The sequence below is a fragment of the mitochondrial genome of Spinacia oleracea, assembly GCF_020520425.1.
Source record: "Spinacia oleracea mitochondrion, complete genome".
Classification (NCBI taxonomy): domain Eukaryota; kingdom Viridiplantae; phylum Streptophyta; class Magnoliopsida; order Caryophyllales; family Amaranthaceae; genus Spinacia; species Spinacia oleracea.
Genome location: NC_035618.1, coordinates 187,501 through 205,000, shown reverse-complemented (window position 1 = coordinate 205,000; position 17,500 = coordinate 187,501). Strand labels below are relative to the sequence as shown.

At 41.8% G+C, this 17,500-nt stretch overlaps 2 non-coding genes across 2 annotated transcripts; both read left to right on the top strand.

Annotated features, from left to right (window-relative positions):
• The first annotated feature begins 1,941 nt into the window (after window positions 1-1,941).
• On the top strand, window positions 1,942-2,013 carry trnG-GCC. Its single transcript has one exon. It is a non-coding gene; the product is annotated as a tRNA-Gly (tRNA).
• Window positions 2,014-6,274: 4,261 nt separating this feature from the next.
• On the top strand, window positions 6,275-6,347 carry trnI-AAT. Its single transcript has one exon. It is a non-coding gene; the product is annotated as a tRNA-Ile (tRNA).
• The last annotated feature ends 11,153 nt before the right edge of the window (window positions 6,348-17,500 follow it).

Sequence of the window (17,500 nt, the reverse complement as noted above, 5' to 3'; positions counted from 1 at the left end):
TGGGTATAGGTACCTGGGAGCATAATAGCCTAAAGTCCGATACTCAAAAAGTCAAGAAGGGAGAAAGCCTCATTAGCTACAGGCGGCCAGACTTCGGTACGAAAGGAAAGCAAAGTAGGGTTCTGCTGAAATTGGATTTTATGCTTTTATTTGAAACCGAAAGCTATTTCATATTCCATTTTGACAAGTAAAGGTTATGAAATAGCTTAGCCGAACTATAGGGGCTAAGGAATCAAAATCTCACTTTTATATATATATAAGAGTAGAGGGAAGGACTTTTTCCCAGTCCCGGAGAGAGAGTTCATTTCACAACTTGGAATTGGCCTCTTTTCATAGAAAGATGGGCGATCTAAGGATTGAGGTTCCACTTCGGATTCGTTGAAAGAGACATCCGTTCTATTAAAAAAAAAAAGAGATTTTTTTGACTGAGAAAAACTTGAACTGCTTGACCGCCAATCAGCTATGAAATGAGCTGGCAGCCATACCAGCTTACCTCTTCTCAGTCCCTACCGTGAATAAAATAAGGTTCCACGGGAACAGGAGCTGAGGCAGACTCAAATGGTATGAAGTCGCTAAAGCGAAGCTTTTGTTTACACGCTTATGCGAAGCTTAAGGACCAAGAAAACTATAGCGCGTTAGCGCAACGGCTTTCGCGGTAGCTCTGCCCTTGCTTGTTTTAAAGCTAAAGCTCTTCGAGCTTTTGAGCTTAAGCGAAGCTTTTGGAAAGCAGTTCTTTTTTTGAATGATTCCCAGCCAAGAAAGACTAGTTCGCTAGAAAGTCTGACTTGATCGACAGGAACGTAGTCGCTTAAGCGATCGGAGCGAAGTTTTTGGAATGATTTCAAAAATAGGAATTGTTGCCTGCCAAAGCAGCAAGGGAAAGAGAGTATTCCAACAAGCCTATCTCTATCTATTAGATATCACAGAAAAGAGTCCCTATCACATTCGGTTAGCTCGAAAATGTGCAGACCATTAGCGGCTGGACATCAAGGCTCGGAGAGTGAGTGTTGATGGTAGAAAAAAATGAGGGTAGAACCCGCTTGGAGCATCTCGCATGTATATACGATATAATATAAACTACCTTTTGACTCGACATCAATCAACCTCACCCCGAACCCAGGGCGTGCGATTCACTACTTTCTTTATTCGCCCACGAAAAGAATGTAAGCAGAAGATGAACCACTCAGTGAATTGACATAATAGGTAGACTAGACCGCCTACCAGTTCTTCTCTTTATGGGAGGAGAACTTCTTCTTCTTCGTTACAAACGAAAACGAATGATCGCATCTCTACCGATCACTGTAAAGAAAATGAGAAGCGAAATTCCATTTTTGGGCTTTTCCGCAGTGAAGTAGATAACAGCAGTCTTTCTCCTGATGCAAGTAAGTTGAGTTGATTCGCGAGTCAGTTCTTTTCGTTAGTGGCATTGAGCTAGTAAGCGATCTTTTCCCTTCAATTCCATCGAACCCCGCACTCGGTTAAGCCCGTCGATTCGTGGAATGTAATAGCGAAAGCTATGCTTTTGGAAATGACTTCACTTAAAAGACGGATTCCGCTGCTGCAAGGCGAGAGAGCAACTTGTCTGGTCTTGCGGTGCACTCACTCCCGTTACAAGAATGAGATGAAGCTTTTTCTCGACTCGAGACCAATACCCCTTACAACTCGCACCAATAGCTGAGCGGCCGGAGATTGATTGAAAAGCCGGCCCGCCTCTTTAGGATTGTGATAAAGAGCACACACACGGGACCTGACCTACTAATCATCATCTCATCTAGCGCGAAGCAAAAAGAAAGGTCCCCCTTCCCGGCCCCCCTAGCCACCTACCTACTCGTGCTCGTAGCTCGATCGGAGGTCAAGAGTGTGGTCCGGCGGAAAAACAGAAGTCGTCCGTATCAAGTGATACGTGAATTGCTCAGTAGTGCTTCGTCACTACCGTAGCTGGCGGAAATAGCTTAATGGTAGAGCATAGCCTTGCCAAGGCTGAGGTTGAGGGTTCAAGTCCCTCCTTCCGCTCCTGGCTTCGTCGTTTAGTGGTAAGGAGTGGAGTAGGCGGCGAGTAGAGTGCATAAGTTTTCGAGTTAGAGAGAGGCAATGAAATGGAAGTGGGATGTGGAATGTGATTGGTGATGGATGGTGGTTATGAAATAGGTTCGGGATCATCTCGCATCTAGATCTGCTGTTTTTTCGGGAGGGAACAAGAGAATGAGGTTTGTTTCATTTTGAAAGAAATGCTTTTCTAGGATCGACACGAGTTTTAGACAGCGTCTTGAACTCTGGGACCGCACTCTGTATGTCGGCCTCAAGTTCCTCGGCTAGGCAACTACTAATCCTTCTTCTCTTCCTTCTCGCCTTTCTTCTAAAAAAGTCTTTTTTTCTTGTTCCAAGTAAGTGAATTTGACCTTACTCATTCAAGTAAGTCAATTTCATTGCCTTCGCCTTCGGCTACTACCGGCTGGAAAGGCTTGGCTCAACATTGGATTTGTTTGAAAATAACCAAGGTATGAATAAAGCTCTTCGCTTATGCGAAGCTTATGGAGCAAGAAAACTGAGTGACTAACTCAAACTTCGCCCGTTGCTTGTTCAAGACTGACAAGATCTGCCCTGGGACTGATAGCCTTTGAACTTTCTTACTTGAGAGCGAGGGACTGACTTATGCTAGAACGCGGGTAGACTTTCTTTGAAAAGTATGTAGTAGATTAAGCTTATTAAAGCTTATGGAAAGTTCCCCGTCATCAAATTGGAATCCTTCTGCTTTCGATGGCGGTCCAGCCTATATAATATACCTTATAAAGATCCAGACTAGATAATAAGCTAGCCTAGTAGCGGGGAAGTTTTTTCTTTCTCAGTGCAGTTGGGAGAAAGTTGAGTCCATTCTTATGAGGCTTACATCTCGCGCAGTAATAGATAGATCTCTTTCCCTTAAAGGGAATAGCTTATCTTAAGAATTCGTTCTTTCCCTATCGGTCGAGCTATTTCATAACCTGACTTGATAGAGTCAGTAAGATGGATCTTCTCTAGTCTTTCTTATATGTGGTTGGTCACGCCCATTAGTTCTTATATATGCCCTCAAGCAAGTTGACTTGCTTAGTTAAAGACCAATGAGTGACTAACTCAAACTTCGCCCGTTGCTTGTTGGAGCCTTATCATCATCAATATTCATTAAGGCAATCTAAATTTCAGACTCAGAAACAGTTCTGCATAACCATCTTCTATCTTCAAGAGAGAGTGTGTTACCAGATCTGAGAGTAGGGAGATGAACACCAGGAAGAGAGTGAGCTGCAGAACCCAACAATTGCTTGTAGAATAGAAGAATCTCAGATTTGATGTCATTAACATCAGTTAGCCTATCACCATTATAGAGCACATCAATTCTATTAACTCTAACTCTCTCCTTCACAGAGGCAAAGAAGAATTGATGATTAGAATCCCCAACATTAATCCACTGAATTCTAGACTTCTGTCTCAGAGCTGCTTCTTCAATATTGAGCTACTACTAAACAGTAAATCCACATCTCAGTTCCCGATATATCTTTCTATTTGGGAGGAAAGGAGACGAGAAGGCTGCTATCGGATGTTATCGGGGAGTGTAGGAGAAGCCTACGGGTCGGGATAAGCGAGTAAGATCGACTTAGCTGCTTCATCAACAACCGATACATTCGCTGTTTGGTTCTACCCAGCATGCCAACGAGAACGATACCTATGACCTATACACCAGCTGTAAGGATTATTAAGCTATATTTCTTTAGCAAGACGGAAGAATGTTTAGGAGCTTAAAAGCGTGTTTAACGCGTGTTAGGTATTCTGATACTCTAGAGTTCCTTACCTTCGGTTTAAATGCTCTTCTTTAGCCCTCCTCATACTGAGTTAGGGCGCTGCGCAGCATTTCCCTGATGGCTTTATGTAAGCGTAGTTAGGAGTTGTCTCGTATGATTAGACCTAACAGTCCTATATATATGAGCTATATGAGGAATAAAACAGCAGCATATAACCGATTAAGGCAGTAAAAGAACAAGTAAGTAAAACAGTAAACAATCATATAAGAGCTATAAACCAGTAAGAACAAGTAAGACATAAACAGCGAATACTAGCTAATCAGTAAGACTAGTTCAATCCTTGCTTCTGTGTTATCGTTCGAGCTCTTTTCGTTTGGTACAATTGCAACTCTCCCATACTGGAAAACGGTGCAAGCCCGTTTCTCCCCAGAGAGGGTGTTTCAATTCGAGACTTTTCATATCTCCTATATTGGAAAACGACGCAAGCCGTTTTCTCTCCGTAGGCGGCATTTCATTTTTATTGAATTCAACTCTCCTATACTGCAAAAACACGTGTTTTTAATTAGATTCGGGTATGTTATATCAGAATTAGCATATAGTAGAACTGTTAAACTAGCTTCTACGATAACAAACCATCTCCGGCTTTTCTTGTTCCTGGGGAGAGGTATCCCCCCCTCTAAAGGATACCGAACGGAGCTAATACAGACAGAATAAAACTAGTTAACTAAACCAGTTCCTGTTCTTCTTAGTTGCTAAAATCCTAAATATGTTTTATATGTTCCTGCTTGAGTGATCGGAACGCTAATTCGAGATCAAAGCATGTAGATTTCCTCGTCAAGGGAATTCCCGCATCGGGGATTGGAGGCAGTCGTGAGACTGTTCGTCCTCAGGCTGGTGTAAACCTTCTCTCTCTTTTCGTTAGTGGATGAACGAAGCGACACGACTTAATCGTTTTATAAAGACAGTGTAGCTCCTGCAGCTATGTAGCTATATACTTAATGCAGCTAATGTTGCTATGTAGCTCTTTCTCCTACGGTTGTTGTTGCTACCTGACCCCGCCATTTCCTTCATCCGAGGAAGGGAATGGGATAAGGGGCACATCCTCATCTTGATATGAAGCTTCAGGGTTCGGGTAGCTATTTTCCCGAATTGTTGAGGAGCCAAAGGAGCCGTTTAACAATATAAGTCAGATACTCTATAGCTCCTAAACTGCGGTTTGAAGCCACTCTAGGAGGTAGCTTCCTCCAAATCCTTAGAAGAGAAATACGCTGGTTAAGAGGTCTAAGGTATTCTGATATTCTAGATCTCCTTAACTACGGTTATATCGCTCTTATTTTTCCTCGAACCAGAGAAAGGAGATCCTTGATCGACTATAGCATTACCGAAGGGAATGGAGTCAAGGGGCAGTTCCTTTCCTGCAGCTATTGCTTCTATTGTGCCTTTTCGCTTTGCCAGAAGTGAGGGAGACCGCCCCGGGCTCACTAACGAACTAAGCTAGTAAGGAAGAAGAATACCTGATTGTTCTTATTCTTATGCAGTTAAACCTGCTTATGCAGTGATTGTTCCTTGTTCGTTACACTATATACTCCTAGGATAGGTATTAATGCGAAGAAGAGACTTCTTCCCCGGTGGAAAGAAAGCTCGTTTTCAGGCTTTTAAGTCATTAAGAAAGAGCTAAAGACATGCCTAACCCCTTGTAGTTTAAGTCCATTATTAACTTATCGATGACTTACCGGCTGCCTTGCTTGAATTTTCACATTTTTTAAATCTTAGTATCAAAAGTATACGACAAGTATGAAATCTGAGTAAGGAAGAATAACGAGTTCTTTTTTGACAACATTTTGATTAGCCATGAGTTGATCAAGGGTTATGGCTGTGTACTTTTCTACGGCAACTAACAATTGCATAAGATAAGAAAGCTGTTAACGTAGGTAGGATCAATGCTATCCGACTGGAATGAACGAATCGAATCACTCTTGACTTGATCGAGATTGGTTTGCTTAACATACTTCTATAATTATGATATCATTTTCAACTATGATCTTATAAGTAAACCTTAGGCTCTAAATAAAGGAACTGTTCAAAACTCGATAGATGATTATTAGATATGGCTCTTTTAAACATCATGAGCGTAGATGACTACTTAATGGTCCGGAGTTATCAAAACTCGATTATCCCGTTCTAAAGCCTAGGACTCATTAGTCATATTCATATATAACGAACCTAATTAGCGTAGATGAGTACGTCTTTAATCTCCCATAGGGGTATAAATACCTAAATTAGCGTATATGATTAAGAAACAACTAGATAGATGAGTAGTTATAAACTAGATTCTCCGAGAACAGATCTTCTTTAGCAAAACAAGTACACAGCCCTCCAAGGCACTCTCTAGGGTATATAGCCTCCAGCCTCACTCTCCTGGCTATATAAGCTACCTCGTCTCCCAGCCCCTCTTCCCTCTCCGAATTTCCGATTCCAAACCCAAACATAATGGCTTATCCGATCTTAGAGTTTCATTGGATGAAACGTCCCTCTAATCAAGGTAAGATTGTAGGTTCGAATCCTACTATGCCAACTTACTGGTAAAGAAGCTATGTTCTCTTGTTACTGTGTTCCTATTCCGCTTTGACAGAAGTTAGGTAGACCGCTGCGGGCTAACTCACGTTAACGAAGAAGCAAGTAAGGAACGAGTGCTCCTTAGGAGTCCCTAATGAGTACACTGTAGCTAGGATTTCCTTGTTAATGTAGCTAATCTGACCCCGATAAGGGGCAGTTCCTTATCCTGCAGCTAATGTAGCTATTGTATTTTGCTGCTCTTTCTTCTTTGTTTATGTAGCTACCTTCTTCCTGTAGCTAGGATATACCTTCTTATTGTTGGATATCATTTATGCCTTCTTTAACAGTATGGGGTATTCTGATACGCTATAGCTCCTTAACTACGGTTATAACCCGCTCTAGAAGGTATCTACCTTCGAATGTCTCAAAGACATACAAGCCTTTGGGAATGAAGGACAAGAAAAAGAAGGGTCCGAAGGAGCAGACTAGCAAGACTCAGGATAAGAAGGAGCTTCTTAGTTGCCAAAGTCAGGTGAAGAAGGATATGAGTGGTAAGACTAAGGAAGAATATGAGTGATAAGACTACAGATGGTGTGAGAGATACGAGAGCTGATATCATCGGATACCTAAGAAAAGATTAGGGGGTCTTCCGATAAGGATCGGGATTAGGGCAGGAAACATCAAGGGCTGGATTTGTGAATGAGAAATACAACTTGCTCAAGTGTTGGGCCAAATCCCAATAAACACTATGAATGGGGATGGGATTGGCCGGTTTACCAGACTTAACCCAGCTTAACAGAGAAGAAAGAGCATCTTGGGTATTAAGAAAGCTATAGCGTGGTACTAACCAGCAACGGTTTTCGAGCTATCGGGCTAATCCTTATGCTTCTTGCTTGACTAACGTAACGCACAACGGCTTTCGCGTCACCCGTTGCTTGTTTAATAGCTAAAGCGAAGCTTTTGAAGTCGCTTATGCGAAGCTTTAGGGAGTCAACAAAAGCTTCGCTTTATTCATACCAACTTCGCTTTAGCGACTTCATATCATACCTTACTCGTTAGAGTAAGCAAATAGGAATTACCTTACTGTCGAGTGGCTTTCGCTCCTCTCCCTTAGGTATCTGGTTTCTTCTCGCCTGTCTTAGTGCTCTCTTCTAATGTATGGTTAGTTCCCTCCCTTTTTTCTTCGCGATGTAATATCGTTCTGTCTTCAGTAAGACAGGTCTCTATCTCTTAATATCCCCATATTCTTTGTTCTCTACCTCACTTCCCTTCTGAAAGAATTTCTCTTCTAGAATAGATTATAGACCTGCAGTTCACTTATTTGATTCCTTAGTGACGCAATTATTCGTTTTCCCATGTGATCTAGGCCAGACAAGTCATTTATATGTAATGGCATCGTATCCGCCCAGGCTCCACTTTCGGTTTCAAATAATCGTACCCTCTTGGGGTCCAGGGACAACCGGAGAATGTAACTATTCTTAGTCGAGGTGACTTCGAGTGTGGACAACTTAACCTTGAAGTTCGATTTCACTTCTACCAGTGTCTTAAGAGAAGGTCAGCGTACTGCTTCTCAAACCATTCTGGATGGATCATGGTTTTAGCCGGTCCCTTGAATATAATCACATTATGCTCGTACACTGTTTTCAAGTAATATGTTTTCGGTGCTACAAACATTCCAAAAACTTCGCTCCGATCGCTTAAGCTCAACTTCGAGCTTTAGGGAGTCAACTACCTCCAACTGAAACTTACCTAGTATAGTGCCTGAGATTCACTCAGGAGGAAGAGGACTGCCTAGAACAACGGAGTCTGTGTCCGTGTAGTAGCAGTCTTCTCTTGAAATGAAAGGATACATATAGATCCTAGCACTGGCAGCAGCTAAAGAAACTGCTGAGTTCTGCGGTGGATCCCACCGATCCTCGCCCTCCTCCATATTGTTATGGTACCATAACACCCAATTGTTTTCTTTAAGCTTATGACCGTCTATAAATGAATCCTTCTTCAAAAATATGTTCTATTTATTGTCATCGCAGATCAAGGTTATCGTGCTTTTAGGGTGAATTCCAAACCTTCCGTACAGCGAATTCAAAAGGTTCTTATAGATAAAGAGTGCTAACATAGTCCTTGAACGGGCTTTCCTTCTTCTGGAAGAGGTAGCCTGAGAGCGGGATCACAGTGTAGCCTATGTCTCTTGCATACTTTAACTCCTCACTATAGTAGACACCAATAAAAGACCCCTTTTTTTTTTCCGAAAGGGAAGGAAGGGTCTCTTTATAGTCTCGGGGCATTCCACATATGCCTCAATAAAGCCAAAGAGGCTATCTAAGTCCTTATCACCCAGATTTCCATGCCACTCAGGCTCACCTCCAGGCATCGGAAAATCATGCATTACATAAGGATAGAGGGAGTTAACGTCGTAGTACTTCATACGAAAGATGGTTAGAGCCACTGAAGAAAGAGTTACCTTGCATTCTATGTCGATCTTGTAGTTCTTCCAATATAACTCTTGGGCTTTTTGCACTACCTCACCAAGGAGATAAATGTCATTTTTCATATATTCGATATACTCTTTTTTCTTAATAAGAAGATTTTCAAGGCTTACCTCGTCATAGGCGATAGAGCCTTTCCCGCCAATTCCCTTGCATAGATTCTTAGCTAGGACATCCAGCTTGCCAGGGAGTAGATGCAAGGAGTCTCTCCTGCGGAATAAGAGTCTATTACCTGTATAGACGGCTATCTCGTAGATTTTTTGGTTCCTCACCAGAGGTTTTAGCCTAAAATTGGAATGATGTAACGCTAGGTGCTTCACCAAGAAAATTCCATCGAATCGTGAGAAGTTATGGAAGTATACAGTTTGAATCGAAGGAGATGTAATAGCTAAAGCTATGCTTTTGGTAGTTGACTCCCTAAAGCTCGAAGTTGAGCTTAAGCGAAGCTTTCGGATTCTGCTTAATAATTGAAATTAACCTATAGACAAAGTCCGTAAGTAACTTATCCTTTCTTCCTTTTGAAGACTTTAGAAGTGTAATCCTCGCTGTAGTAGGTATAAATTCGACCTTTATCGATCACCACACCGGGACGAACCAGCAAGACACCTGCAGCATAAGGAAAATGAACTTTGGTCACATCCTCCTCACCGGTCTCGGGATCGGGAGTGGACTTGACATCTATTAGTATAGTCTCGGTATCGGCAACCAGGAAGGGTTTCAGCCTAGTTGAACCAGATTTCAGTGCTGTGATATGGGTTGGATAATTACGCTTCCGATATCGGAGAACTTTTGCCTTTCTTGGCTTGATATCCGTTAATATCGAACCTTTAATAATTCGATAAGGATCTTTTCCCTAACCTCGGCAGAGAGGTACTGCGCCTCCTTTAATTTAGTCTCCAAAAAGACTCGGATTGTGACTCCAATAACCAAATATCCTTCGTATTTTTCGATCAAATCGATTATTCGTTCATTTAAAAGAGCAGAGCATATATCTCACTCTTTTGAATTCACTTTCCATCTTCATAAGTCAAGGCGATAGCACGACCAGCCGCAAAGGTGGTAGGTGTCCCGCCGGAGGTAAACATTGTAAATAAAACATTGAACTTAGCGTAATTCGAACCCGATAAGTAAGGGTAAGCACCCCGGAGTAAGAGATCCATGATAGCCAGACTGAGTTGATCAAAATCGCTAAAAGCGAAGTATGGCTCTTTGAAGGTATGAGAGGCTATGATTAGCCCTGGATGGGGGTGTTGGCATTTAGATCGGTCAACCCGGGAAATCATATGATTCAATAAGACGGAAGCTTCTTTTTGTCTGCTTTCCGCCGTTGTTGAATAAGCTCTGTTGATAAAATATCTCATTAATGGTGTAAACAATACTTTCCAGTGAGCTTTCTCTCAAAGCTCTCCCACCTTTCTTGATGGGCATTCCAACTAAGATTCTCGCCGCATACAGAATGACAATAGCCATAGTAGTGCTGTTTAAAACGCGAGACGTTAGCATTCCAGACTTTAAGTCTTCGTTTGTCATTTCTAATGTCCTCCGGTACCTCCAGACTAAAGAACTTGTCTAGCCTTTGGCTAGAGATTACACTCTGACAGACATCCTTTTCTGTCAAAGAATTCTCCTCACCCGCAATCCCTTTCTCTATAGGGATTGAAATAAGATTCATCCAAATCATATTGTTGACAAGCTTAAGGAAGTTGACTCCCTAAAGCTCTTCGAGCTTTTGGTTGTTTACACGCTTAGTGCATTAAGAATGAAGCGAAGATTTTGGTAGTTGACTTGCTTATTAGAAGCTATTGGTTTGATCTCTTACCTTTGCTCATATCCCAACTGGAGAGTCGTCTGCAGTTAGTTTCTCATTCGAATATGAATAATCAACAAGGGCACCTTCTCTCTTTACAGGCTTTACTGACACTGCTGGGGACGCAGCAACAGACTCTTTCCCCTCAATCTTAGGGATTATCCCATCACTAGCTCATGACTCACATCCTTACTTTCAGAGAACTCTCCCAGTTATAGATAGTGAAAAGGGTCTTTCTTACTCACAGGATTTCTGGATACTCGTTAATGCCTCACTCCCTTCTTCTACTTCTGACATTCTACTTTCAAGTCTGATATCCGATAAACGTACTACGTCGCTTAAGCTTTTGGTTTGTACCTGAACTATTGGATATTCCGCTCCTAGGGTTTATGAAGAAAGGCTTGTGGGAATAGAATCAAGAGAGAGAAGCGCCTTATATTATAAGAAGGTAGCTGCAGCTAAAGTAGCTGTAGTTGCAGTGTCTCAAGTAAGTCAAGAATTCGAAGTTTCACAAGGGAATTAACAGCTTTCTTCATTATATTCTCTGGTTGAGTCTCAGAATCAGTTGTAGTTGAAAGGAGCCCAATCAGTTGGGGTTTCCGAATCAGGTTTGGTAGGCTGGGATAAGTGCCATAGAAAGAGTATTCTCACTCTAAGTCAGGTATGTAGTCGCTTAAGCGAAGCTTTTGGAACTTAATTATAGAAGTATGTTCAGCTTCTGCTTTCCCTACAATACTAGGTAAGTCCGAAGTGAAACTGTTTGAATCGAAACGAACAGATGACACAACGTTCCCAACCACAGAAAAGAGTTCTAGTAAAGAAGAAATCCAGTAGAGTATGTGAACTAAGACATTCAAGCCAAAAGCTTCGCTTAAGCAAGTAAACTACCTTAACTTAAGACACAGTGCCCGAGTCTTTATTAAGACGGGTGCGCATTGGTGGATTAGGGACTGTAAGACGCATTCAAAGTCGCAGTAGGAAGAGTGGTTGCCCTCTCTATCCTATTCTTTGATTGATTGTTAGTTCTAATAAAGATGCTTCCAGGCCGTCCAATCGAGGTGCGTACGAATCTCCAGTCGAGGGTAGTTTACTTACTTAGTGCTTGCAAAGCATTAAGAGGAATGTAATAGCTAAAGCTATGCTTTTGGAAGAGGAGCAAATGATTAATAAAGGGCCACTCTACTGAATCATAAGCTTTCTGAAGATCGATTTTCAACATGCATCTTGGAGAAACATTCTTCCTACCATACCCTTTAATCAACTCATGACTCAAAATCATATTATCAAAAATGACCCTACCTTTGACAAAGGCAGATTCAGTATCATTGATAATACTAGACATGCTGCATTCTATTATAAATTCTCTTAGAAAGAATCTTGTACAGAACAACAATAGGCCTATAATCTTTCACTTGGGAAGCATTAGGGATTTTAGGAATGAGAGTTACCAAGGCACAATTTACCTGTTTTGGAAGCTCTCCATATAAGAAGAAATCCTGAATTGCAATGATGACACAAGAGCTGATAACAGGCTTTCTTGAAGAAGAGAACATTAAACCCATCCAAGCCCGGAGCTTTCATATCATCCATACTGAACAGAGCCTCTTTCACTTCAGCACCAGTAACTGGGAGACAAAGTTGATGTTTATGAGATTCTGACAGAACAGGACCAGTTTCCACAACTGATCTATCAACCATAGGCAAAGAAACTGCTGCAGAGCCCATAAGCTTTTTGTAGAAGCTTACAACTTCTTCCTTAATCAACTGTTGAGTTTGCAAAACCACTCCCTCAGCAGTTGTTAGACTTTTGATAGCATTATGACTCATTCTATCTTTAGTAAATGCATGGAAAAACTTGGTATTAGCATCACCAAGCTTAATCCATGTTACTCTAGATTTTGGAAATTCTCTCTTCGATCCCACTCCATTTCTCCAAATCTCTAATAAGTTCCTTTTCTGTAGTAATGAGATGAGAATCAAAGGGGTTCTGAGTCATTTGCCTCTTAATTAAGATCATTTCTGGTTGCATCAATTCTCTCTGCAATGCCTTGAAAGAGTGTTAATAGCTTTCAGAGGTCGTTTAAGATGTTTTAACTTGTACCAGATATCTAACAAAGGAACAGTGTGCTGCTTGTACTTCCAATGTTCATTAACAATTGAAATAAAGTCTGGGTGGTCTGCAATCACATTGAGAAATTGGAAGAATTTATGCCTCTGCCCAACATTACTCTTCATGTCAATAAGGAGAGGACAATGGTCCGAAACCCCTTTTTAAAGCATCTCCACAATCACATCTGGATACCTCAATTTCCAACTAGGAGAGACTAGGCACCTGTCAATCTTTGACACAATTCTATCATCTCCCTCCTGATTATTACACCAGGTGTAATACCCTCCAATGGTTCGGACTTCACTGAGAGCATTAGCCCTGATACAGGCTTCAAGATCTTGAAATTCAGCACTAGTCACAGGATTACCATTTACCCTATCCTCTATCAAGAGAACAGAGTTGTAATCACCACAAAAACAGATAGGATCTGCATACAGGGTGCAAATCTGATTTATAAACTCCCAAAGATCTTTCCTGAGTTCAATAGTGTTAAAACCATAGATTGCAACCACATAACTAATTTCCCCAGATTGCAATGAGATGAGCACAAATTCCTTGAGCAGATTCATGCTTCTTAACAACATGAACCACCCTAGGATTCCAAGATAGGCTCATCCTGAGGTAAGAAACTATAAGGATTCTCCACTCTTAGGGGAGCTGAAGTTCTCTGAGAAACAGGTCGTGCCATAGCTCTACGTGCCACTTCAGACCAAGTAGCAGTTTCAGTTCTTTGAGATTCTGGTTCAGGATGTTGTTGTGGAGTAGCAACATGTAAAGGAGCTTCCACTACGGGTTGTGTTGTAGGATGTTGGACATGTTTTGGCTGCCATACTTTCTTGTATTTCACTCCTCTGTGTACAGGTGCCTTCCAACTCTCAACAGGATTACACTTATGCCCAACAATCTGACAATCATCACAAAAAGGTGGAAACCAATCGAAGATGATTTGTTGCTTAAACATATGGCCAGTAGGATCCTCCACCCACACAGTCTCTGGTTTTGGTTTAGTAACATCAACAAGAAGTCTAGCATACGAGATTCTAGACTGTTGAGTAGTGCATTCATCAGCTAGAATAGGCTTCCCAATAGTGCTTCCAATTCGACTCAAGGACAAAAATGAAGCGGTAATTTAGGTAATTGAATCCATAGAGGGACTTCTCTCAGAACTTCCTCCTTAAAAAAAAAATCAGCACACCAACCAAGAAAACTATAGCGCGTGAGCGCAACTTCGCCCCAAAAGCTTCGCTTTAGCTATTACATCCGTTGCTTGTTTGGTTTGAAAGAAAAAAAGAAAGGTGCGAAGCGAAAGCGCTTGCTAACATGGTTGTTAGAAAGTAGCCTCTCTCTGCCTTAGTAGCCCGTCTGTGGTACTAATTCCTCTCTCTGTCTCTGCTTTATGGTTGTTAGTTCAAGAATCGTGAATGCTACCGATACCGGAGCTGCTAAAGGAAGTGACATGACATAGTTAATGAGGAAGGGGTATGCATCGTAAAAATGAAAAAGACTTCCTTTGTATTCATCCCATCTGAGATCGAATGAGGGTCATTCTTTATAGATCAGATCTGCAGCGCTTACTGATTCAATCACAGCTGATACGCATTCAATTGCAAACAGAACACTGGTTAATTGAACAGTTAGCAAATCTGTACCCCTAGCGGCCTATTCTCTAGCAGCCGATTCAATTGCAGCTACTTCAAAAAAACTTCCTATTATGGCTATGTAAAGGGACCGGCTTCCCAGAAAGGTTAATGCCCTAGGATTTCCTTCGGAACCATATGGAACTGGGTGAGGGATTCCCTGAAACCAGAGCAAGAACCTAAAAAGCGATAACAAGCTAAAAGGCGCATCTCTCTAAGCCAAGATCGTCTGCTCCTCAGCAATTGATCCAAAAAGTCCCACAGCTCCTTCTTAGGCGAGCGAAGTGACCTCCGTTGGACGTTGGAAGAAAGAAGCTAATAGAGTCATAGAAGATCCCGAAAGAGGCGAATTGCCAGAAAGTTTCTCAAATCCGATCCTTGCATCATCTGATCTCGATCGGGTTAACTCCTAAATTCAGGCAGTGAGCATCGAATAAGCCAATTGACACTATCCAAAAACTGCGCTTTAGCGACTTCATACGTCTGTTTACAGCAAATCAAGATTAGATGGACAAAGAGAGCTTCAGTCAACACAGTCCTAGAAGCTCCATTCATGCCCACTTCTATTCCTAAGAGCCCATCATTCTACTCAAAAGAGGACGGAGGCTACTTTCGGGACATTGGTTGCAGCGATTTGTAGACCAATAGCAAAAGCTGCAACGATTCGATGCTCTCAAGCAGATCTTCCTCCAAGAGTCAGAGCGCATTCGAGGTCTAATGAACGGATCGAGTTCTGACCCTTATCGAGCAGGAAATAGGAATAGAATCGGACAAAGAGCTGTTAGCAGGGCTTGTTCACGACTGTTAGAAGGAATCATTGGACAAAAGGAGGAGACGAAGATCGGCCGGCGAGAGGGTTCTCTGCTTCAATATCCCACTAGTCAATAAAGGGGGTGAGTGCACCAATCCAGAAAGAGCCCGTGCCATTATATCCATTCCCATTTCCTTGGAAGGAATCTCCGGGGATCAGTACTGCTTTACTAAACCCGAGTTAGTCAAATGCTATTGAATTCTTTATTAAGGGGAATGGAATTTGAAAAGGCGGTTAATCAAAGAGGAAATGAATCATCATAGGTTGTTCAAGAGGACTGATGACTTTCCTAAGGGCGCAAGGCCAGGATATGAAGTCGCTAAAGCGAAGATTTTGGAAAGGTTGCGGGCTATCATTCGTATCTTAAGGCAGTTCAGTTACTTGCATCAACAGGAAAGGGATCAGCCCCAGTGTCGTTTTAGTTCACCGGCGGCGGTGGGATCGCTTAGTGTCTCAGGTTTCTTTGGATGATCGGACTATACACCCCCTAGCCCAGCCTCTGGCTTAGCGGCAACAGCCTTTGAAAACAGAGACTTCTGGAAATAGGTCGAATTCTTATCTGGTCGGAAGAGGAACGAACCGCCCCCATTGTTTCTCAGGAAGAATTTTTACCAGGATCTAGTGAAGCCCCGAGAGAGGAATCGAACCTACGAGTTCCCCAATGATGAGTTGGGTGCTTTAAGCAAGCATTCAGCCATGGATCTCACATCGGGTTTCGAGATATGGGCAAACTAATGCTCCTCAGCTATTTCAACTCAAAAAGGAGCTATGGGAGATGCAGCAAAACAACCTGTCAGTTGGATAATATTACTGCAAACTGAAGGATCTGTGGGATCAGATTGAAGAATTGGAAGAGATACCAGAATGCAGCTGTGGTGCAATGGCCAAATGCACCTGCAATGTTGTGAAGAAAGTGTTAGAAATGGAACAGAACAACAAACTTCTCAAGTTTCTCATGGGACTCAACTCAGGTTATGACCAGATGAAGACTAATTTCCTAGGGATGGAGCCCTTGCGTCAATAAAGCCTACAACTTGGTTCTTCAAGTTGAAAGGCAAAAACAGATCACTGGAGAGATGAATCTTGGAGCAGAAGTGAGTGCTTTGGCTGTGAACAGACAAGGTCAAAGCCTTGGACCACTTCAGAACTTCCAGAAGAAAGATTACAAGAAAATGAGGATGGAAAGGGAAGCCAAAAGGTGTGACCACTGTGGGATGAGAGGACATCTCAAGGAAGAATGCTTCAAGCTAGTGGGATATCCAGATTGGTTCAAAAACCCTAAGGGAAAACCAAACCAGAGACAGGCTGCAAATGTGACAAGGGAAGGAAATCTCTATGCAGGAGACACCCCTCTAGACTTTGGAAATCAACAAGGTGAAAGCAGTGGAGTGAAACCAGATAACAATTTCATTTCTAACCTGGTGCAGGAAATGATGAAGGCACTTGGAGAGAAGCAGAATGGAACAGTGACTAGCCAGAGCAATTTTGCAGGTAATGTTACAGTCACAAAAGAGATGAGTGATGCAAAGTTGTGTGCTTTGAGTGCATGGCTTATAGATTCAGGTGCTAGTGATCACTTTACAGGGAACAAAGAAATTATGAGCAATGTTAGAACTCTAAGGAAAGAAATTAGAGTAGGTTTACCTGATGGAAGTGTTAAAACTGTTAATGAAGTGGGAAATGTCAAGATATCTCCTAATGTTACATTGACTGGTGTTTTATATGTCAATGATTTTAAGCATAACTTACTATCAGTAAGTCAACTTCTTGAGAGTAGAAATTTGGTTGTTTGATAAGGATGGATGCTTGTTGCAGGACCATTCCACTGATAAGAGTGTGAGATTTGGGAAGAATGAGAATGATCTCTACAAGCTGGAAGTGGAGGAAGGAAGTTATGAAGAATATGGCAGCAGAAACCATGAAGGAGTGTAATAAAGTAGTGAATTTAGACTTAATTCATGCTAGGCTAGGGCATGTTTCTGTCTCTAAGATGCAACATTTGAGCTTTTTGCAAATGTAATGACCTCAAGAACTCTTTTTTTGACACTTGTTGTGTAGCTAAACATCACAAGTTACCTTTTGTGGCAAGTAAATCAATTGCAGGATGTGTTTTTGAATTTATTCATGTTGATTTATGGGGGACTAAAGCTATAACAGGTGCTAGTTATTTCTTAACTATTGTGGATGATTATAGCAGAGTTACATGGACACATTTGCTGTCAAATAAGGAACAAGTTAAGTTTGAGTGCATTCCTTGCACATATTGAGAATCACTTCAACAGTCAAAGTGTTGAGAAGTGATAATGGAACTGAAATTTTC